Here is a 25,080-nt window from a genome sequence, read left to right on the forward strand (position 1 = left end):
CCCAAAACAAATCAGCAATTTTCAAGTGCAACAACAGGGACACTTGAAACATTTGTCCTGAAGATATATTTGCCTTTCATATTAGGAGTTGAAAATGTGAGTCTTTTCATTGCTAATTGCTCCTATTGAGAACAAGTGAATGTGTTCATCACATTGGGTGGGATGGGAGGGAGGCAGTTTTATTTTCTGAAGCAGGGCTGGAGGATCCAATTGTGTACCAGGATGCAATTCAAATTTTTTTTTTTTCTGTTACCAAGCATGATCGGGGGAACTGCAGGACCAGAGCCTCTCCATTCTCTATTGTGGGCTTAAATAGAATGTTAATGAATGGGTGTAGTGCATATTAAAACGCAGACCTACTTTTCGCCCCCTGCCAAACTGCTGTGGCATGTTGAGGGAAGATACTGAAGCTATTCCATCCATTTGTAGTGATGTGTGCTTTATTTTGCTTTACAGATTACACGACTGTCCAGCCAGGGTGAGGGAAGGATTAAACAAGTTGGAAAGTGAGGAGGGCGGGTGACTTTTGAAGAGAAATTAATGGTTTGTATTCAACGAAGTAGCATACTAACTAATGTGCAACATTTTCTAAACAAACCAAAACAGTTGCTATTCATTATAGAACACGTAAGAAACGGAAACTAATATTTTAACTTAGTGAAATGCATTGAGGGAATATTCAAATTAGCATACACGTCTGACGAAGTGACGTCGTTCTCACCGCATTGAGACTCATGTCCATAAACAGCAAGAGGGAGGAGAGAGCTTCATGTTTTCAACATACAAGTACAGTAGTCACTATTGTGAGATGATGTCATCTAAAAACAAAAATATTAAGGTTTGTTGCCCAATCTGTTCAGTCGCAAGTGTTATCTACGTAGCTTCAATAATAATGTGAAAAAAATCCAAATAAAAAAATAAAGACAATAGATTGCAGGATTTAGTCGTATTAATAAAATATTGAAAATTTGCCATTACAACATTAATAGTGAAATATGTCAAGTAAAAATGACTTGCCTTTATTTTTAGAATATGTATTCAAAAATGCGTTAAGTGAAGTCTAGAAAGACTGTCTTTTATTTTATATTTTATTTAAAAAAACAGTAGCAAACTTATGTTAAGTGAAATCCTGAAAATACTTTAAAAAATATATTATTATTGAAAGAATTATGCTAGGTCATCAAGGATGTCTTTATTTTATTTTTTTAATAAAAACAAACTTTGTTCTTAAATGTAACACACTTCCAATTACAGTAAGTGGCAAAACCAAGTGTCATTTTTATGCTAAGCAGGTTGGTTAGTATATGATAGATGTAACTATTTAACCCTTTACTTTTTAAAGAAAGTAATTGGTAAAGTAACTAAGTTACCTTTTCAAGGAAACTGTCACAACACTGTAGGTATGGATAAGTAAAGGTTTTGCTCGGGAAGCACAGTGGCTCATTTAGGGCGCACCCAGTGACCCCGTCCCTCTCAACGGCTCTCGGAAGTGCTTCATTTTGTTTGGAGGACAGCTGCACAGTCGCATTTGTCTCCCTGTGTCTTTTGATTGGCCTGGCAACATGGAGAAGGACGCGAGCAGCCATTGTTTCAAACAGAACCTGGCATGCAATCATCCAGGAGATTTGGCTGGACAAAGTCTACAAAGAGAGCCAGATGAACAACATCCAGAATAGTCATCATTCATGTTGGAAGTCAGTCATTTTGTTGTCAAGGGCTAGGCCTAGTGTGCCAAAATGGGATACATCGTGGCATCCAGTGGTGGGATCACCTGTAGATTACAATATAGAATTATAGTATGGCCACAATTTGTCCCTTTGTGCTGACTGAATTCAATTTCAAATAGGAACCATTTCAATCTGCTACGGTGATTGTGCCATTGCAAATTAATAGTGTTTTGGGGGGTGGAAGAATTTAGAATTTTGTGAAAAATTTGACCTTTTGTAATGCAAAAAATGTAGGCCAATGTAGGCATTTGTAGAGTGTGTAAAATTGGAATTGCGTGAATAAGTGAATAAATGTAGAAATAGAGGTGAATAATGTAGATTATAGGAATGTCTTTTTTGTATGAAAATTAGGAAAATTACAGTGAAAAATGTAAAAAAAATTAATAAAAAAAGGTAGAACGTGTGAAATTTTGAAATGTTGAAAATCATTCCCAATTAAGGTGAATTGAATGAGCTAAATGTTTTTATTTTCAAACGGGAACAACGTGTGTTATGTTGAATGTGCCATTGGGAATGAATGGTGAATTTTTGGTTTAAAATTTTAGACTTTTGGGAAAACTGATTTTTTTTATTTTATGAGATTGTAGAAGGGAGGAGTAGCATGTAAAAAAAATAATAATCAAGGAATACATTTCGGCCACGAATATAAAAGGTATGTTTGGTGCAAGCAAGCACATACACTGCTCATCACCAAAAGAACACTAGACAACAATACAGTGAAGTACTATATGGTGGTGGCAACATCTTGCTTTGCAGTTCCTTTTCTTCATGCTGACTTTGGAATGTGAATTATGAAAAGTTCGAAATAGCAGTTAGCATTTGCACAAAAGGCTTCTGCAAGAAAGCAAAACAAACAAACAAAATGGCAGAAAAAGCCCATTAGAACATTTTAAATGTATTTGGGCTTAATCAAAAGCACTTTAAATGGTGGCAGGTGTTTGCTGACTCCAGTTTAACACTTTGAATATGACTGATTAATTCTGAAAAGCCACATTCCGGTTATAAGAAAGTGTCCACACTGGCACAACCTCATGATCTAATTTCTTTATTTTTATTTCCCCTCTCAAAAAGACATTCTTTTTTGTCAACTGAGTTATAGCCTACAGGTTACACTTCATAATGAGTCTTGAAATAATTTATCTTGGTCAAAAAAATTCCACAAAAACCTGGCATTTAAATAGGGGTGTGCAGACTTTTTATATCCACTTGAAATGTACACAGTCAAAAAAAAAAATGTGTACAGGCATTAATTTGAAATTGTGCAGTTGTATTTCAATAAAGCAAGCAATTTGGCTTCAACACAAGACATGACTTCAGTAAATCTACTGTGTATCTATTAATGTCACCTCTCAACATTTTTTAACTTGCATTTGGTGCCTAAAAGGAAAGAATAGTTTATCCTTGTTAAAATTGTTTGAATGGTGCCAATCCCAGAATTCATTTAGCCATGCAATTTATCTTTCACTGCACTCCGTATCTCTGTACAAGGATGAGTGAGCCGTGGCCTCGCGCTCGCCTATCTTCCGTAAAGAGAAACGGGAAATAAACACGCACACACGCAAACACACACGCACACGCACACGCACACGTGTTTTTCTTTACTTCTCCATCTAACTCATTTGAAGCAGTTGTGGAAAAATGTCCAGAAATGTTTCACTATCCTCTTTTCATATACCTTTCTGTCAAGTATTTTTTTGTTCCCGCTCAAGTTCAGACACAAACCAATGTCTGCTGACACATCTGAGGCACTTTAAAATGACCCGGAGAGAAAAGAGAGCAAAGATATTTACACACACAAAAAAAAGAAGCTAAGATAGAGACGTGCGTGCAAAGCGCCTTCCTGTAAGTATTCTCGTGTGTGTGTGCGTGTGTGCAAACACACCATCCAGAGATGGTGCAGATGTCCACGCTGTGACTAAGCTTCACATTTCACAGACGGTCCAAATGGGCACAGGCAGCCCTCCACTACACAAATAGATAAATGAGTGTATCAGTGGCCAACATCTGCAGATTATGATTAGCATTTGGAAATTGCGTCCTTGAATGAGATTTGGATGTCGACTGTCAGTCTTTTATGAGCGTGACTCCTATTCTGGCGAAGTGCAGGGTAGCGCTTTGTCCTTAAATTGGCTACAATTTGGAGTGAGAAAGAAATCCTCTTCTCCCTTGTCCCTGCTGCCCGTTATGATGTGCCGTCTGAACAAGAAAGAGACGCCGTTAATTGTGTGGAATATGAATAGCTGAATTTGGTTAACTGGTTTCAAAGGGAATTTGCCCAAAGGAACTTCTTCTCCTCGTCTTCCTCCGACTGTCTTGTCCTCGCCTTTTCTTCTCTCTTCATCAAGATTTTTTCCCCCTTGCTCTCTAATTTTACTGTGAGCGAGCCGGCTGCTTCAGTGCGGCGGCGGCGGCGGCGGCATTATCTTATGTATTCAGCTTTCAGCTCCTCTGCCTCTCCCGATGAGGCGAGGCTTAATTGGGCCCCGGCTTTAAAGTCTGTAGAGCTCTCCACTTGCTCATAGAACCACATTCAGGGGCTGCTCATTCACTTCGAGTATGTGTTAGATGTACAAATGTTATTTACTTTTATACTCCAAATCAAAAGGTGTGCACTTCCTGCCTCTCTACTGGGCGTCCGTGCGGGAAAATTCACTTTTCACCGCACTTGAGGGAACGTGCTGCCTTACATCAAAAGTATTATTTAAAAAGGTACATTTTAATATAGGGTGTTGTTGCTGATAAGAAAATATCAACAACTCTCTTTGTAAACGGCATTAATTATTATACTGCTTTCCTGTAGTGCAGATATTAAACCATTTTTCACTTTAGGAACAGCTGAGTCTTGTATTCTCTCAAATAGTAGCTTTCGCTCCAACACAATTATTTACTTTAAAAATGCATAAGGGTCATTGACGGATAAGTTTGTCCGAGGATTCCTATTCCATGAATTATCATGTGGTGCGACCAAAAAGAAATAACCAATTTGGAACTTTTATTTTGAAATACATTTAAAGACAGGAGTGGGAAGGGGTTGCACAACTATGTAAAAAAGTTAACATTTTAGCAACTGCTATGCAGTGGTCGTATTAGGACATCATGTGATATGACCTGGAAAAAAATAAAATAAATCCAACAGTTGTAGTTTTACATGTGTGGCTAGCTAGTTTGTTTTGTTTAGATGGCTAATTGTTAGCCTCATAGCTTTGTTTTAAGTTTAAAATATTATGTGGTGCGGCCATTGTAGAAAGCTTCCATGATAGAAGTATGTCCCAAATTATGGATGTCCTAACATTGTAGATAATAATAAAGAATAAATATTTGATGTGTTTTTTATAATAAATCAGCTGCGATGGGTCTGGTGAAATCCGTATCCGTCAATGACCCATAACCATCTTATTAGTTATATTATTGAACTGTAGATTCCTGGTACTCAAAAAGACAGTATTCAACTAACACAAAAATAAAGCACAAATAAACCGATAAACACCCACAACAACTGCAACAAAACACAACATGCAACACAGGCCTCATTACATTGTACAGGTGTACCTCCTGTTACAGGCAATGAATATAAACAGCTAGTTTCCGATATTTTAGTCTCGGAGCGGCTCACACACACTTATCATATCCCCCCGTTCCTCCCAGCTAAACAATGTGAACAATTATGTGCACCATTAAAGCCTGAAGAAGGGAGAAACATCTGTTAGGAGCATGCTGAAGGAGAGGTGGGGACACCGTGTCGCTAACTCTTGTTCCATCCTGAGCCCTTGTGCTGTTATGTTGAGTGCGCCGCACACTGACAACGGTGAGACCATTTCAGACGGCAGCTGATGAACTATTGATGAACAATTTCACACTTGCCTTCGACTGGAGTTTTACATGGAAACTCCTCCTCATTAGTTGTCACTCGCCAGTACGGGTAGCAGGCACGGAATAAATGAGACCACTATCAGCAGCTGCCTTGATAAGCTGCCTTATCTCATTAGGTTCCACATCAAAGTTAATCAGAGATGGGAATTGTAATTGGGGCGACTAGACAATGCAACAGATCATGGGGAGGGGGTTTGTAGTGTATGTCATCTCCAAAACATCAGCAGGCTGGGGCGGGAAGATAGGGTGCATCTGTTGGAGTGTGTGTCTGTGTGACTGGGTGAGGTGCTGGGAGTGAGTGTGCATGATGAAGAGCAGGGGGGGTGAGAGAGACTGAGCGAGGAGGGGGGATGAGAGGGGAAAGGAGTAATGGCAGAGGCATAACAAGCAAGCTGCTCAGAATTAATGAGCTTACTCAATAAGAAAGGAGAAAACCAATCAGTGTGTGTTGGGCAAATATAATTTGGGAATAATTGCTTGATTGCTTTTCTATAGTAGGCTGATTTGACCACACACGAGAACTGAGAATTAAGATGTCAAGACAAGAATTAATTTGGCAAGCGAGGGCACACAATGTGCCTCTCGCTCCCCACTCAGGCGGCTTGGGAGGGAGGCAGTGCAGCCGTGAGTCGGAGCACGCTAATGACGAAAACACTGCGGTAGATTGCGTATTCATTTCCCGGACTCTGTTTTACATAAAGACCCGGCGCTAATAACACAGATGTTGGGATATTATACAAAAAAAAAAAATCAATGCTCATGCTAACACATTTAATTCACATTTTTGCATATTCCACTCTATTGTTGATAGCTAGTTCGCGCTGATTGTTATGTTTGTGTGCGCAATGATTTCAGTGTTTGCTTTTTTTTCTGAGGGTTAACAGTACAGGGACGGTAATTGGTGGGTTTTGACACTTCCCAATTCCAAAACAGTGCTTATTCCCAAAGTCGTCTCTCCTCTCTCAATTGGCAATAGTGTGTCTTTCATTACTTACTACCTGCTTTGAGAAATCCGCCTCACTCACTCACTCAAACACATTTATGTGAGAGGCAATGAGGAAATGTTTTTATTCTCTAACAAAGTGCCAGTGGTCAGGGTGAAACATTTGAAGAAAAGAACACACTGGAATACAGTGAGGAGTAGCGCAAAATGACCCTAAAAAGGACCCTAATGGCCCACTGCACCTTGAAATGATGTGTACATTAGTAAAGGGCTCTTTTCCAAACCACTATCAACCCATTTTGATCTTTCTAATATATATATATATATATATATACATATAACAAATTAAAGTGTTAACTAATTAATTAATCACAAAAAAATATATTGCATTAATCATGTATTAACACAGATTAATGTCACAATTAATTTTGACCACAGATGATCCTTTAGCCGACAGCTGATGGTTCCGTTAACGGTAGCACAGATTGTGTTTGAGCAATAAACATAACTGCATGCATTAAAGTAAAGCATTTAATAAATGTTTACGTGTGACATTCAAAATATTTGTTCATGTCAAACTATTGGGGTCATTTTTATTTTTTTTAAATGATGCAAATAATTAACCGATTAGAAAAAGATGAAGATGAGTGTGTGCATTGGATCAAATAATGTTGAAGACGTCCTCCTAACATTAAATGACAAAAGAATTACAACATAACAGGTGCTCTTTCAATTTGGCGGGCAAAAAATGCTGATAAAAAGCCTTTCTAACTAAGTGATTTATTGTGATTAATCAAAATTCTAAGAAATTATTAATCTAATTAAAACTATATCTATATATTTATATGTATCTCTATATATTTCCAGTTAAAACAAATCATTGTCTTAACATATTCAGCAAACAATAATAGTCTATACATAATAATATGGAAACATTTTAATTTGATTGTCTCTATATAAGGCAATACAAATATAAAAAAATGTCACTTGGTATGAAGCAGTCTTGTTTTACCCCACTGCAAACAATAGCTAGTTTTTTAATGAATAATTTGGCCAAAACTAGTCATAAAGCCTCATCTGAGCCCAAATGCAACATTTGTCAGTTGAAAAAAATTGCACCAGATTACACAAAATCTCATAGAAACATAATCTCAATAATCCATCAAGATCAAGGAATGTATTATCACTTTTTGTCATTCCAGTCACAGCTTCCATGGAAGTCAAGTGGGGAAGTGACCAACGAGATCCAGGAGAAGACGAGGTAGTGAAAAAAAGCTTATTGTGTGTGGTAACTTTGTCATTTGCCAGTGGAAGAGTACTGACAATCAATCGAATTGAGGTCTGCACACCACTGGATGACAAGCTATTGTATTATATGTTTATAGATTATGCAGGTCATACCAAATATTTTGGCCTGTGCCTGCATGAGCGCACACATACGCGTACAGCAGGTATGCTCTGTTTGGGTATAGGATCTCTGACGTGCGCACTTATTAGTGGTAATCATGAAGCATGATGCAAGGTGGAATGTAACATTAGGGGCTACATTTGGAATTGAATCTGCTAACCCGCTGTTCAATTTATATTTGAATAAGAAATATATCCCAACCCGACCACATGCATATGAATCGGCACATATATTTGCTCCCGCATGAGTCTGGTACTTAGTTCCAATTAGGCTGAAAACACTGCCGCTGTGATGGAGGCTGCTCACACCGTCTCAGTTATCACCTCTCTGCAGGTTCCGCACGGCTAAGGCTATTCATTTTCAAATGTGTGTACGTGTGTGCGGTCTCGTACGTGTGCATTGACATTATTTGAGCAGCGAGGTAAGTAAAGGGAATAAATAAGCAGGCAGAGGTCCTGTCATGATGATGTTATTGCTGCCCCGGGTTTGCCTGCGGCATTATGAGGACAGGCACACTGCCATATCCTTCCTTCGCTGTCACATGCGCACACACGCTTGCACACACATTCTTTCACGCCAGCAATGTTCTAAGTAAATTTACATTGATCCACAGTGCACCTAATTGAGTCGCAAGCAACGTCTCTATTCCCACATCAAGGAATTTGAAAATGTGAGATTCTTTGGTTTGGGATTAAACTCATTTTCATGTGTTACACATTAACCTATTCGATTAGTTCATCTGCATTGCTAATGCCCCCGCGCAGACAGCTGTCACTGCCCCGAAAAAAAAAAAATAAATCACGCAATCCTTGAATGAGTGATCCCTGCTCCGATTAGTGGCAGTGAACTTCGCTGAGCCCAAGTGATAAGGCTGCAAAACTCCCAAGTTGCCAATAGCTCCGAAAATTATTCGACTGTAGGCAAAGAGAAATTGTGCCTTCTGGCTCAGGGGGCTTCAATCCAGGGTTTGCCAAGATTGACATTATTTAAAGCTATGGAAATTGGCTCGGGCTATCTGGAGGATTGCTAAAATAAGAAATTTTTCCGGGAACATTTATGAATACGCTGACAGGAGAGGATGGGGCAAATGTACATTCAGTATATATATGTGCAGTGGGTATTCTTGAAAAAGCAATTTTAGGGTAATTCCATGATTTTATTATCTAATCTAGGTAAATAAAAACAGATATGGCCACATAGCTGGTACAGTATTTTCTTAAACTCACCCATCATTACTGGAATGTTTGTTACATGACAATCACTGCGCGGAGAATTAACACAAAGCCCTTCTGTCTCTTTGCTGTTTATCCAACTACTGTATGCTGCATCAATAAGTGGAAGATGCATTATATTTGTTGCTAAGTAAAACAAAGCCCCTTTTCTCTAAAGAATCAACACTGGGGTATCGTCGCTCTAATAACGCCTCTATAGTCAATAAACACACTGCTGGCACATCAGCTCCTTTTAGTATGCACACGCACTAGTACATCGTGAATGCGACCATTTTGCATAGCTTAACACGAGTGTGCACAGACAAAGGCGTTCATGTGTAGCAGAGGACGATGAATGTGCGTGCGCGTATGTAGGCGCTCACAACATGCATTTCTCTAGGAGTGCGCTATTACTGCCTATAAAAGTGTGTGCTGAAGATGGAGTGTGACACTGCTCCTGAGTACCTATTCAAATGAACACAAACATCAGTTGCTGGCGAACACCACCTCGTGCTTCTAGCCTTGGTACTGTAATAGTCACAGGCAAAAATACACACGCACACACACACACACACACTCCAACTGGGATGCATGTTGCGCTTTAATGACAAGTGGAATATTAATCCTGTCTCCATGTTTATTACGTTTTTATTCATGTAATTGCCTGTTTTCACTTGTTTAAGCTTTATGCAAATGAGGGAGATGAATGTGTCTGTGGTGGCGTTACGCGAATATGCTACTGGACTCTTCAACACGCCTAATGGATACAACTTCATTGTATACGGTCATTATCGTGGATGTTGGAGAGCAATGTGACCTCACATTAACACAATACATCACAGTCTATTCTTACCCACTGTCTAATTAACTATGGGGGCGGAGCACACTCAGCCATATGTGCAATATTCTAATAATATTCGGGGATTCTTCGATGCTGATTGTTTTCGTTGATAAGGATCTTTGACTTAATGGTGAGAAGTCAAAAGACACTAATAATAATGACGTTCGATTACCACTTTTTTTCCTCCAGACCGATACCAGTATGAGTACTCTTGAGTCGCCACCGATACCTATGCCAAGTACCACTAGTACTTTTGACACATTCAATTTTCTGAAAAAAACTATGACAGATCATTTTAAAGAAAGATCTATATATCCCAAGATAGCATTCTTCCTTAAATTTGCATGAATTTGCCAGCAATTTTCTATTTTTCTAATTTGTAGTTTCTAGTTCCTGATCGTAGAATGGCCACAAGAGGGCAGCCGTTGCGAGTACACGTACCTTGATTTAACCCTTAAGACCCGCATTTTTTTGTTTGTGCTGATTTTGACTCATGTTTTTATTTGTTATAGTAGACGCCAGGATAATTTGGCTGTAACGTGTTGTAAACTTACCAAGCTTACATGTAACATTTTTAACATGAACATCATGCAAATCAACTTGCGATTATGATTGATTAGCTAGGATTTAATTACGAACCAGAAGTGTTGACATCATCCAAATTATGTGTTTTTATCGGTTATGTCCACTGCAATCATCTATGGCAGGGTTCACCAATTCTGGTCCTCGAGGTCTGGAGTCCTGCAGGTTTTAGATGATTCCGCCCAGTAGCACACCTGATTCATATAATCATCTCATCGGCATGCCTGATAATGATCCTAATCTTTAGTATGTGTGTTGGTAGGCGGATACATCTAGAACAGGGTTCACCAATTCCGGTCCTCGAGGTCTGGACTCCTTCATGTTTTAGATGTTTACGCCAACGAACACACCTGATACTAAAGATCAGGAACGTTATCAGGCATGCTGATGAGTTGATTAGATGAATTAGGTGTGCTAGTGTGGGCGGAAACATCTAAAACCTGCAGGACTCCGGACCTACATGATCAAAATTGGTGAATCCTGATCTAGAACCTGCAGGACTCCGGACCTCGAGGATCGGAATTAGTAAATCCTGATCTAGAACCTGCAAGACTTTAGACCTCAAAGACTGGAATTGATGAACCCTGATCTATGGGTCCGAAGGGGTTAAGGTTGCCTGATACCAATACCTGGTATTGGTACTCGCCCACCCCTACTAAAAATGAAATACATCTTTCTGGTTTGAAATTGAAGTAAGTAAGTCCAGAAAAAAAAAATGGCTGTATGTGACAAGTGGTGGACCACAAAGGCTAATCAATGTCAGGGTGGAAGCAAAGAATCCCCTGGCCCACCCTATTTGACTTAACTGCTTCGTTTGTGCTTGCAGTGATCCTGGGGTCTTTGTGTACATTGTAATGAGTGCTGACATAATCCTGCGGATTTTCCTGGAGGCCAAACCCTTGCCACCCCCATCGCGCACAGGGTTTCGGCTTCGATCGGGAGGGCTAGCCCAAAGGGGAGAAGACAGAACCACAATGCCCCACGACCCCCATGAGATACTTACATTCGGGATGGTTTGAAGCTCTCTGTGATTGAGGTAGTAACCCATTTTAATCCTATTAACACAAGCCAACAAAAGCTAAATCTGCTGCAGGACAGGCAGGGCTGGGGCACCAAGACTCAGGATAAAAACTGGGGGTCGGGGCAAAGAGGAGATAACATAAAATTGTAAAATTTGTGTAAAAATAGAAGAGCGAGGGTGAATAGAAAATCTTGCGCTCAAGGCTGATTTTTTTCTCCTTCACAACAAAGTTGGGCGTCCCAATAAAAAAAAAAAATCATATAGGAAGAAGAACACAAAGAAAAGAGAACATGCGAAACAAAAAGCCTCTTTGTGTCTCACCCTCAAAGCGGTGGACCACCAATAGCCACTGTCAAATATACACAAGGTTAACTCATTCAGCAAACATCCATCTTGGAACTTGAAGGACATGGTATTGACGGAACAGGGTAATAAATGTACAGCAAAGTGTAGCACAGGAAGTGAGTTTGCCGCCTTGTGGGTGTTGGTACTTGGAGGTCGAGGAACAAAAAACTGGGGAGACGTTCAATGCACCTTTGTTTTGGGGTGCATCATGGAGCAGGGGGGCAAGTTTGCTGGTGGTCCTTGTCCCAACCCCTTCAGAGAGGGAAGGGTTTTACACATGGAGCGAGGCAGGCTTAAACCCCCTCTTTGTAAGAAACATGAGGGGAGTGACAGGGCCCATACAGACAGCAAGTGTTCTTTAGCCAAACAGGGCAGGATATGACTCTTTAAAGGGCAAGGGGTGAATGAACAATAACTTGTATTAAGAACAAAACCTTGTGTAAGGAACACTGATACTGCAATTTCACTCTTGGGGGCCCATTTATGTGAGACCGTTATGAAAAACCAAAAATGTATAAACCTGTGTTGTTTTGGTCAATGAGCCGACAAAGACAGGAACAAGGGAACTACGATGAGGTACATCAGGACAGGACATGAGTGGCCGAGGGAGCTGATATGTCGACACAAGGGACTAGGCTGATGAGAACAGTTTGGAAACAAAACCGAACCAGTAAGACAAAATATGAAAAAATGGACACAGTGAAAACATGAACAAAACTCAATTAAAACAATGTTGGTGTCTATTTTTACATGCAGTCAATAATCATTTCAAAGCACAAATATTGGCAATATTCAGGTTTTAAATGGCCATATAAACTAAGGATTAGACCAATTATCGGCCAGGCCAATTATCAGTGCCGATATTTGGCATTTTGACAAATATCGGCATCTGCCTTTTTACGAATCCGAAGGCCGATAAAGCTGGTATCTCACTGAGCGGTGAATGTTTGTGAACATAATTTATTTAGGGTTTTCGTCAGGATTTGTAAGATGGCCACAGACAGTTTTTACTGGTCGGAAAGACATTTCGAATATATTCAGACAATTTTTCACTGTCTGCGAGGATAAAACATGAACAAAACATGTTTTAAAAGATAAAACCTTTTACGAACCCTGGCGAAAATCCCAAATTAGCTACATTTGCATTTTGCATGCAGGGAACTTTTCATTTATGGATTTATTTACATTTCCACTTCATAAAAAATGATGCTGACACTGGGAAATCCCTACACTTTTTATTTATAAAAAAACAACAACCTATATATTGATTAATTAATTAAATTAAGAAATTATGTTGACATTTTGTAAAACTTTATTCTCAGTAGAAAACTTTTGGGAACTATTTACTTGCTTAGTTTTTAATTTGGTTTACCACATGCTGATGGCCCTGGAAGATCCCTGCAATTTTTTTTTATGATTAAAACTAAAAGAAAATGTATTTTTTTTCTACGCTAATATTTTCTCTTTTACCGCAAATAAATATTGGCTTGAAATATCGGTTAACAGCCTTCTTGACTACTAATAATTGGTATCAGCATCGGCCTTGAGAATATCATATCGGCCTATAACTAATATAAATGCACAAAAACACAAGGATGCTCTTATGAGGTTTAAAAACCCGGATAAGACCCCTGGGTTACCCCTTTTCAAAACCAAACACTCGGTCATATGTACAAACACAAATCGGGGTACCTCCATTGAATGGAATATTTGTTCGCGTTTGCTCTATTCACAAGGAATCTTGGTCTACTGTACAGAAACTACTTATATGCATGGTGGCCATGTTATGTTGCTACTTGCTAAGCAAGTCTAATTTGAATACAGTGATTTCTCCACGGCGTTTTCATGTAATGGCTCTACTGCAAAAATTCAATTTGCATAATGAGGTTGTCCGTGCGTCACAGTATAGATCGGGATATGTATAGTAAGTTTGCCTGTTCGCGCATGTAAACAGTTTATCCTGAATGTTTCAGAAACTGAATTGTAACCTCTGAATATTGACTGCAATTAAGGAAGTCAATGTTTTGATGAAGAAAATATCCAAAATAATAGAAGTATTTAATGATTGTTGGTGTGGATAAATGAAAAAGCTCATCGGTAATAGCAGTGAGGCTAACATTTGCTAAAAGGCTAACTTGACACAGACAAAAACAAGGTAACTATTCTTGAGATGGAATGGATGATATTTATTTCTATACATTTGCTCTGATGACGTTTGTATATACATGATGAAACTTTTCAAAGATGAAAAAAAAAAGGAAAAAGAACATACCCGTTTTTATGTTTATTATGCAAATGTAACCTTCGGCCCAGCACCCCCATACTGCGCATCCCGGTTCTACCCTTTCTTTTTTTGTTCCAACTCACATGTCCGTGTCTCTCATCGCGATATCAATTTGTCATAATAATGTCCTGATCCAAAAGCAAAAGCTATACATGTGATTATAATTGTCAGTGTGGGGTCTAAGTGATGAGATGTGATATGTCATTACGGCAGTGCGGTCTCGTCTTTGACATGGGTCATTAGAGACAGGAGTCTTAACCGGGGGATGCGAGAGGCCGTGAACTGAAACTCCAAGGGGAATAACAGGCACCCTGTTCAACATTATTATTTCTTCACGACAAGTATAAAAACCCATTCCCTGTGGAGTATCTCCAGTGAGGTCTAGGAAGTGTGTATAATCAGTGGAGTGAGACACTGGATTGGCTGCCTGGCTGTGACAGACAGTCCGCTCCTGTGAACCTCCTGTGAGGTCTGCCCTTCTCTCTTCCCAGGGCGAGCTCCTTAAGAATCCTAAGATCCTACTCGGAGACGGGCCACGCTCGCACTAGCCTTGTATACATTTATGTATGGGTCTGACCTTTCCTATAATGAGTTCACATCATAACCACTGACCTTAAACAAATTCACAAATGTCCTTCACTGCTGAGGCGCGGCTGAAGGAAAAAAAAAATGTGGGAGAAAGAAAGCAGGGGGGGGGGGGGGAGCAAATGAGAGACCACATAGCTAAGCGTGACTAATATTGCTCTTGTGTTCATGCCTGTAAAAGGGAACTTTTTACAGGCACATTAGCTGGGGGCTAATTAGATAAGAGCTCATCTCTGCTGTAGAATTATGATGAAAGGGGTGATGCTCACACTTCTATTGTCTAATGTGCGGTAAAGGGCACACAAGGACAAAAAGGATTATCGCAAACATTTTATATCTTTTTAAAAAATATATTTTTTTTACATTTGACAAGATTTTTTAAAAATTTCAAATCAGATTTTTTTTCCAAAATAAAAGCTTCAAAATAATACATATGGTAAAATGTCTTTAATTGTAGAGAAAAACATCTCTGCCATTGCCATGGCAACACATGGTCACCAACCTTAATGGTTTCTTCACTGTATAACGTTGGACCAGCCAGCAGATCTCGTGTTGTGTTTTAGCACATCGGTGTCATCAGGTCAAAACCTCATAAGTCACAATTTGGTAAATGTAATATTATTTTCAAAAACCTATACTATTGGTCAGTCCATACATGCGGGTGTTACATTGACACATTTAAATTGTGGAAAATACCTGGCTTTCTTTGATCATGCAATGTTAATGGTTGAATAAACAAGCCATTTGGGGAATCTCCTAAAAAGTGACTATTTTGGAGGTACAAGGTTTCAACCCGACACCAGCGACATACACGTACATGATTTATTTTTTAGCTTCTGGTCACATCTTTGTTGGTTAACAGTACCATTACTGCTTTCAATTTGTCTTTACAGCGTGGTATAATATATATATATATATATATATATATATATATATATATATATATATATATATATATATATTAGTGCTGTCAGTTAAAGCGTTAACTCATTAATTAATCACCCAAAAAATTATAGCATTAATCATGTATTAACGCAGATTAATCACACTATTACCTTTGACCGCAGATGATCCTTTAGCTAGCTCCTTTAGCTCAGCGGATGGTTGTGTAAACGGTAGCACAGGTTGTGTTTGAGCAAACGTAACTACGTTAATTAAAGTAAAGCAATTAATACATGTTTGCGTATGACATTCACAATATTTGTTGTAGTCAAAATATTGGGGTCATTTTTTTTTCTTCATTTTAAATTATGCAAGAAATCAACTGATTAGAAAAAGATGAGGATGAGAGCGTGCAGTGGATCAAAAAAGTGGAAGACATCCTCATAACATTAAATATAGAAATAATTAACACATAACAGGTGCTCTTCAAATTTGGCGGGCAAAATATGTAGATAAAAAGCCTTTTAAGTGATTAATCGTGATTCTAAGATGTGATTGATGTGAAATTTTTTAAATTATCTCAGAGCTCTAATATATATACACACGCATAATAAATTAAATTAAGATGTGAGTAAAAAAATGAAAAAAAGTGTATCAGGAATAAAGCACTAAAGAGAATAGCTTCTGAGTAGGGATGGGCGATATAAACGGTATATTAAATATAAGGTATATATTTTGCCGAAGTTAGAGATTTTGACTCTACCGTTGGTGACGTCATCGCATTAGGGCTTGCCCGACTAGCCGATGACGTAAATGTGTCGGCGCGCACAACATACCGTTGACGTCGAGTCTTCCCCCCCAGCGCATGTTGACATTGAGTGTCGACACCTGCATACTGTCAGTTGTAAAAAAGTGCGCATAGCAGAAAAGAAACATATTTTTAGAAACAAACATAACATCTGTTTACTGAGGAAGTCATAGTCAAGCGAACGGGCATGACAGTACACGGCGCTAACGCGGTGACAGAAACTTAATTTCTAAATAAACCTCACATTACCAAGTAGTATGAGATAAATGCATTGTAGCGCTTTTATTTTGAAGTTGTTCCCGGAAGCGTGTCGCCACAACATAATGCATCATAAAGGGCTGACGTGACTCATCTCTTCATAGTTTGTGACAGCACCAAACTTGTGACAGACGGCAGTAACACAACTTTGTCCTGAAATCACGTTCAAGCTCCAGTTAAGCACAGTAAGATATAAATGCGCTGACATTGACAGCGTTTAAGGGAGGCTGCCAGCTAGCAGCAGCAAGCTAGCCGCGCTAGCTAGCAGTGCTAAAGTTCCCCCAAATCGGTCCTGTGGTTCTGACGTCACTTATCGCCGCATAGATCAAAATCTATGGGGAGAGATTCAGAGAGAAAAATTGTGTGCTGCTAAAGCACAGTTTAAATTTAAGTTTAAAAAAAGAAAGAAAAAAAAGTTGATTATCTAAAAAATAAAAAACAGTTGGTTGTTTATTATTACGTGCAAATGTGTTTTTTGTCTTCTGTATTTAGAATTGTTCTTTAACCAATCAAAATAATTTTCAGTAGGATATCTGAATACCAAAATATTAGATTAGCCCTATTAATATTAATTTTTAGTTTTGAGTTTAGTTTAGTTTTGTGGCATGCACACCACCACACCCCCTATCAAATCTAGCTAGGATGCACACCGCAAGCCATACTGCATATGCATAATTTTGGTTTGAGATTTGCACAATAAATGTTATCCGAAGTAAATGTATTCTTTCATTAAAAAAAAAAAATCAATTTAGTTTCTATAAAGGACTATGTAAACCAGTAAGCAAAACTTTTATTTAAAAGAAATTATAAAATAAAAAATAGAACACTTAATTCGGAATTTGGGGCCATATCGCCCATCCCGAATATAGTTCTCAGAGTGAACACGTGGACAACCGGGCAGTGTGCGGCTGTTAAGAATGGGAAAAGACCACCCTACCAGCTACGATTTCAAATCCAACCAGACAAAGGGGTCTCGAAAGAATTGCTCGTCTATATTGAATGTGACCTTGCGGCTACAGGTATATGATAAGCACCTATCTGTTGTGCGAAGCACACGCATTCAGAACCTGCCTTCCTCCGCATTACAATGGTGCACACATACACGCACGCGAACGCAGCACAAATGTTTACATCCCAGAAATAACATCTCCATACAATGGAAAGAAAGGCAGCAAAATAAGTAGCAGCCCACCCTGCTCCTCACCCTCGCTCATCCTTTTCATAATTAGCTCTCTTGTGCCGTCGTGTGCCACACACAAAACAAGTGCTCAATGGGAGGAGGTATTTATCAACATTTCCATTTACTGTGTACAAAAAGGACATAAGCATGACATTCTTCTCAGTTCACGGACAAACTCTTTTTCATTCAGCGAGGAAGTGAGCGTGTTTTCAGTGCACACGTGGCATGACAAGCGTATCACAAATAGTGCCAGGCAGGCTCATAACAAGAGATCATCAGTAATTTTCAAAAGTACTGAGTTCCGCTACGAAAGGCATTCAGCAGGTCAGAAAGTGTACTTGACAGGAAATATGCATACTGAGTGGATCCTACTCGCCAGCTTTTCATTTGCATTGTGTATTGATTTTTTGGGTCCCATTTAATACGGTATTATGTGTGGGTCTGCGGCGGCTTTTAGGTGACGCTGGAGTGGACTGGTTTCGTTGGCGGCTTAATGATAATTGCTGCTAGTAAAGGCAAGCTCAGGAATATTTCATTGCAGAGCTATCGGGGCCCTCTCGCTCGGGTCCCCTCCCATTCAAATACCCCCACCTTATGTTATAGGCAAGAAAATACATCTCTGCAAAATATGCCGCACAGACACACGTACAAATTTGTGTGTACATTTTATTTATACTGTATATAATATATATATAAGTATATACACGCATTAGAAAAAAAGTCATAAACAAATAAATAAATCTAAATTTAATTCAGTGGACAGAAAAGGTCCAATCAAAATATGTGGTTGTACATCTTAATGGGCACGTATGCCTTTGCGTGCTCGTAAAACGGCCATGAGAAGGCCGCGAGTGAGTCTGGATTTCCAGGCTAGTATCGGTCGGCATTGTGCGTACCGACACCTTGGAATAAGGCCAGGTATCGGACACAATACCGAAAATAAGCTAAAGATTGAGAAGTTTATAGACGTTTACGACCCATCATTCGCAAATGTTTGGGCCGATATATATATATATATATATATATATATATATATATATATATATATATATATATATATATATATATATTAGGGGTGTAAAAAAATCATTTCGGCAATATATTGCGATATTACAGCACGCAATTCTCGAATCGATTCAATATGCGGCCGAATCGATTTTTAAACATACATTTTTTATGGGAATATTCAACAAAACGTCTTACTTAGGGTTAGGATTTACACATTATGGAATGGAATGGAACATATAAGCCTTAATATTTTTATTTTAGTGCTGTTCAAGCATGGAACAGACTGCAACCTGAATTTTCAGATAAATACATTTTCATACAAATCTTACAGTGTACATGTACAAGTTTACTGATTCGTTTTTTTTTCTTCAAAATTTGAGTTTAAGAAAAATCGCAATAATGAATTTATAGATTTGTATCAGGATTAATCAGTATTGAATCGAATCGTGACCTATGAATCGTGATATGAGTCTAATCGGCAGGTACTAGGCAATTCACACCCCTGTGTATATATATATATATATATATATATATATATATATATATATATATATATTAGGGGTGTGAATTATGAAGTATGGTTTCTAAAGTTTACAATCATTGGTCTTAGGTTTTAACCTTTTGAGAATGGCGGTATATCTATCCCTGGTAGTCAACTTTGCTTTAATAGAGCAGTCACTTGTATGCAAATCACCGCCTTCCTCCTACTCTTCCCAGGGGGCCCTTATTAACACCATTATTGTAATACAATCAGTCCCAACGTGCTTTCCATTGAGAAATAAAAGTCAAATATGTAACTCCCTAATAACATGATACTTATCACAGAGCTGGCTTATAAAACTGTTAAACCATGACATCAAAACACACAAATCATATTAAGGTCCCGGTTACGCTCCTCCTTTCACACACTCCTGCACACGCACACACACAATGAAGGTTAGAGATTATGAAGCTGTCACAGACATGGCAGTGATAAGCAGGTATTTGGTCTACAAATTAGCTATAATTATGTCGGCATGTTGTCAAACAAAGCTGCAGACATCTTCATCGGACCAAAATATGACAGCAACGCAATCCCAGACGCAAATCTAGGGCGGACAGATGAACTCGGGTGTTAAGGAGCAGATAGTGATGACTGTATACTTTCCATCTCAAAGTCTCACTTGTTTTATTAGATGAAAGGAGGAGAGTTATATATCAAGGGAGGGGAATTGATGATTCTTTCTTTCTTTTTTTTCCTCCCAAGGATTTAATGTTCATCCCTTGTTTACATCTGCAGCCACCAACAGACATGCACAAACATTAATGAGATTAAGAGGAAGCACTGTGCAATATTTATTAGGCTTGACAAACACTTCTGGGCCGTAGCACGCCGGGCTTTAGGAGCAACACGCTCTTCTGGGGCCTGTGCTGGCACATGCTTCCCAAACAGGAGAGGCAGATGTCTTGAAATTACCAAGAGGATCTGCTCGCCTGCCACCCTCAAGATTGCTGCGCCACTTCTCCACACAATTTTAAAACACACTCGATGCGCATTTGTGTGCTTGCCACTCTCATCAGTGCTAATGCATCCTTTCCCCTCTTCTCTTTTCATTTCCACGCCAACTGCTACTTCCTACTTTTTATATCCTCAGTCAGCAGTCTTTTAACTTAAACATGCAAATGGGCTTGTTGTGATGATTGATGAGAACCTCTTTGTATTTTGCGTTAACCTCCATTAGGCGGGATTACGGGGATGCAGACACACTGGCATTTGGTCAGTGAGACGGCGACAGCACTTTCGCTGGAACGCTTGGCCGTCACAGTCAGCTTTATCGCTAGGGCTTTCTCTCCTCCGAGTGTGGACTAATAAGCCTAGAAATTACAATTGCCTCCCTGCTGAATCCCTGATAGGTGGAAATAATGATATCAGTGCCCTGTTAATCTTCTTGACTTGCTGCTTGGCACCAGCCTATTGAGGCACCTGCCATACTTTATGTATGATGAGATGAATTTAATCTTTCTGGCCATAATGACAATAGGGGCCATTTTAATGTTGCGGATAGTATTTGTCGAGGTTCTGTTTCTTTTTCAAATGCCTCCTACTTTAATCATTTGAGATATTCTGTCAAGGTATCCACTAAAGCAGATAGTGAGTGTTGCTTCGTTTTCTCATTTCATGCAGAAATGACAACAGTATGCAAATGGATACTACACTCAATGCTCCTTAGTGATGGGATGTTAAACGCACTGGCAGGCTTTTAATTTCTGGGCTCTGAGCTATTACCTTGTATAACTGGGTCATTCAGGGCTGAACAATGTCCTTCAACTCATTATAATCCATCGCATCCATTATGGGGACTGTATATCATCATAAACAAAGTGTGTTTCCCCGTGAACTGTCTTTAATGTTCTCTTGGGACCAGCGATAAAGTCAATGAGGGCACTGTAACACAAAATAATTTATATCTAATGGAATTTGTTCGAAACATAGATGTCAGAAGGCCAACTCTTCAGAACGCCAGTTACGTTTCTTTGCCTTTTTTCAGGTAAACATGGAAGCTTTTGTTGTAATGTTGATTTTTGGACATCCTGTAGCGGAGATATAATACGGTTATATTTTAATCTTGAACTTGACTATTGAGGAATTCTGTCTTGAAGCAGTTGAAGCAAAATGGATCTGCAACTTGCGCTTTAGATTCAGTCTAAACGAGTTGTAAGAATGTAACAATATCCAAACATCACGATACGATGTCGAATTGAATTGAATGCCTTTATTGATATTATCACGATATGAAGATCATGATACGATAATTATCACGATTTTTTGGGGCAGGTTGGTGATACAAAAAAAATATTGTAAAAAAAAAAAGAGCTCATATAAAAATATTATGCTTTTATACATTACAACAATGCATATAAACAACCAACAATCTCTTGATTGATAGACTTGATATTGAGGCACTTATTTGCTAATGCACGCACACATTTTCCCCACATATTGACTCATTTCACAAGCATATTACGTGCCCCTTCATCTGACCATTAGCGTGGATTTTAATGTATATATGTTTATAAGGGCCAAAACATGCCTTGTGAAAATTAAATCACACAAAAAAACAGAGGGTGCTCAAACTGCACAAATGGAAATCAACCTGACTTTTTTTTTTTAACAGATGTGCTGCTTTTAATATCGTGACATGACGATGACAATATGTTGTGGCAGTTTTAATATTGCGATATCACAATATTGCCGTTATCGTTACATCCCTAGTTTGTTGGATAAGTAACTTACCGGTAAATGAAAAAGCTAGCCAGTTATTTTTGAATGAAATTGACTCAACTTCTCTACAAATTTTAATTCAATAAGCTTGTTAGTTTTCATAAACTTTCCTATGAACTTCTCACAGGGTTATTTTGAACCAATATTAATATCAAACACATAAACTTGTTACTAATTTTCTTTCACTCGAGAGCTTCATACTTGAATCCCTAAATAAATGTACCAATGCTGCTCCCACTAATGGGTTAACCTAATCTGCTGTAGCCAGTAGATAAATAGAAAACAACTATTTGGTAACCCAATTCAGATTAGTAATATTATATATTTACACATTCAAAATGTCAATATTAATTTTGTGCACAAAAAATAGGTGGGAGGTATAATTAATATTATTTGCATAGTAAGTTAATTTTGAGTTAATTTAAAGTGTCTTTAACGCCACAATTTTTTTTAACTCGTGATTAATGACCGCCTCTTATTTGGAAAGCCAGTCGCAACGCAGTAGACAAGTCCACGTGAAAATTTTGCATCAATAAATGTAATAATAATGCATATATTTGTGGAGTCTTGGGTCAAGTTGCATTTTATAATTTCAAAAATGAGCAGAATTTCACAATTTACTTCATGTTAAAGATTAGATAGCTCTTAATATGAAAAGAAAAGTGCACTGCGCTGTCACCAACATCTTACAAATTGACACATTCTTAAAATAATCGCCTTTCAGATTTTCCAGGAAACACAAAAAACTTAAACATTTGCATCACGAGGAGATGATTTAGGCACAAAAAAAATACAGTATATATATATATTTTGCACACAAAAAAATGACGTAGGCAATTATTTTAAGAGGGTGTCGAAATGCAATTATGCCATCTAGTGGCAAAAAAATTACCTAAACACAAATCAATATCACACTATTTTTTTTACAGTACATTACACATATTTAATTTTAACTCAATTTTTTAATTTATAAAGAAATTACTGTATTTTGACGAAAAGATGCAGTTTAACATTTTTTTTCCACTTTTATGTTAACAAGAGTATGAAAACTTCCGGGGAAAAAATTATTGTAAATTTGATTGTACATTCAGAACAGATATAAAATGTGTGATTAATTGTGAGTTAACTATTCAAGTCATGCAATTAATTAGGATTTAAAAAATTTAATCGCTTGACACCCCTACTTATAATACATACACAATAGAGTATATGAAACTTTACATTTGAGTACATTATTATCCGGCCAAATCTGCTTGCTCCTCTACCCTCCACTGCACAGAAAATAAGAATGTTTCTAACATGACTGTTGTCATTTTTGATAGTCTCTTTTTTTGGAAAAAACATTTGCTAGTGGGGTTGAACAAGTCAATAAACATAGCCAAAAGTTTGCTAAGTTGGCAACAACGCAGACTCAAGCCATAGTGTAGCTCTTGCTCGTAACCTTCGCATACTGTATATCAACATCCAAGTGTGTGCATGTAAAAAAAAGCGCGACTTTCAAAATAAAAACATCACTTATTTTACTTTTGTTTTATTTGGACTACATGGTCGTTGTGTGGGCCAGTCAGAGACTCTGGGCGGGCCAGATGTGGGCCCCCGGGCCAGACAAAATATATGTTTTCTTTTCGTGACACCTGTCATGGGACACACTTGATTTGGATGAAGATCTCCAAGCAGCATTATCCTGCTTAATAAAACATGCTATAAACAGGAAGTCATAACACTCAGAAAGTGATTCTACACCTATTTTCAATTCATAATGCAAAAGAAGAAACACAATCTTTTTATGAGGACGTTCTTGTGTAAACTCCTCTCCGCCACAAGCACGCAGGCACGCCACAAGCTCGAGGACGATCGATTGTTGTCATAGAGACTGTGTCATTAGATAAATAACTGCTTCCCCCAAACTGTCAGATTAGCGTTGACAGTACAATCAACACCATTTTATTTATGCCTGGCTGACAAAGAATCATTTTGGCTTGGCAAAAACTGAACAATCTCACTGTCTCCAGTTGTTCAATTCAGGAAAGAAAGCAATGACAAGACTTGAGTTATGGATTACTACATTTTCTTGACTGTTCTTTATACGGGTCCATGTTTGAGTCGTCCTGTGCCACAGAAATTAGGCTTCACATATTCATTGGCTCTTCATTGCATTTGAATTCCTGTCAAGCTGTGAAGCCTAAACTTGCAGGTTTGACACATAAAAATGAGGCCATTACGTCCTGAACACAAAATAGTGCCAGCAACAGCTACTCCCTTGTCCTACCATATGGTGCCAATTATTTCAACAGATGTATATTAATATGCTGTGCATAAAGAAAAGATGTTTGAAGTGAGGAACAGTGTGGGATAACAAGTGATTATTATGACGTGCGTCGACTTTTGCTTTTGCTTTAACTTGTTTTCTTTAACTCTTTGCTTTGTCTACATTTAATGATAGTTTATTAAAAATCAAACCACATTTTAAGCATGTTCACTTACTTGTCTATTGTTTGCTCTGACTGACTTTAGATCAGGGGTGTCCAAACTACAACCCGGGGGCCATTTGAGGCCCACCATTCATTATTCAGCGGCCCGTGACATGCCCCCCCCCCCCCCAAAAAAAGCTAAAATTGAGCGGTTGGCCGAGTGTCAAGTGAGGGTGTGAAAAAAATTGGTGCCACTACTACTTTAAAAAAAGGGTTTATATATGTTTTTTTTAATGTTAAAATGGTCATCTTACTCGAATTTGCTCTTGTTTTGGTTTAAATGTGGAGATCGGCTTCGGCTGCTGTTCAGTGCAGGGTTGGATCTAGTCTAGTGGGATATAGGGCTGACAACCACCCCAAAATCTTAAAAATCCCTAAACTATTTGCCTTATCA

The 25,080-nt window shown here is 38.4% G+C and overlaps 1 long non-coding RNA gene across 1 annotated transcript in view; it reads left to right on the forward strand.

Moving 5' to 3' along the window:
• Positions 1-477: 477 nt before the first annotated feature.
• The window catches only part of LOC144043738 (uncharacterized), a 48,498-nt gene continuing 23,895 nt past the window's right edge, over positions 478-25,080 (forward strand). The window contains exons 1-2 of the long non-coding RNA XR_013291156.1: positions 478-543; positions 7,743-7,801. This is a non-coding gene — a long non-coding RNA (uncharacterized LOC144043738). The remainder of the gene's footprint in view (positions 544-7,742; positions 7,802-25,080) is intronic.

Source organism: Vanacampus margaritifer, chromosome 1 (assembly GCF_051991255.1).
Source record: "Vanacampus margaritifer isolate UIUO_Vmar chromosome 1, RoL_Vmar_1.0, whole genome shotgun sequence".
Lineage (NCBI taxonomy): Eukaryota > Metazoa > Chordata > Actinopteri > Syngnathiformes > Syngnathidae > Vanacampus > Vanacampus margaritifer.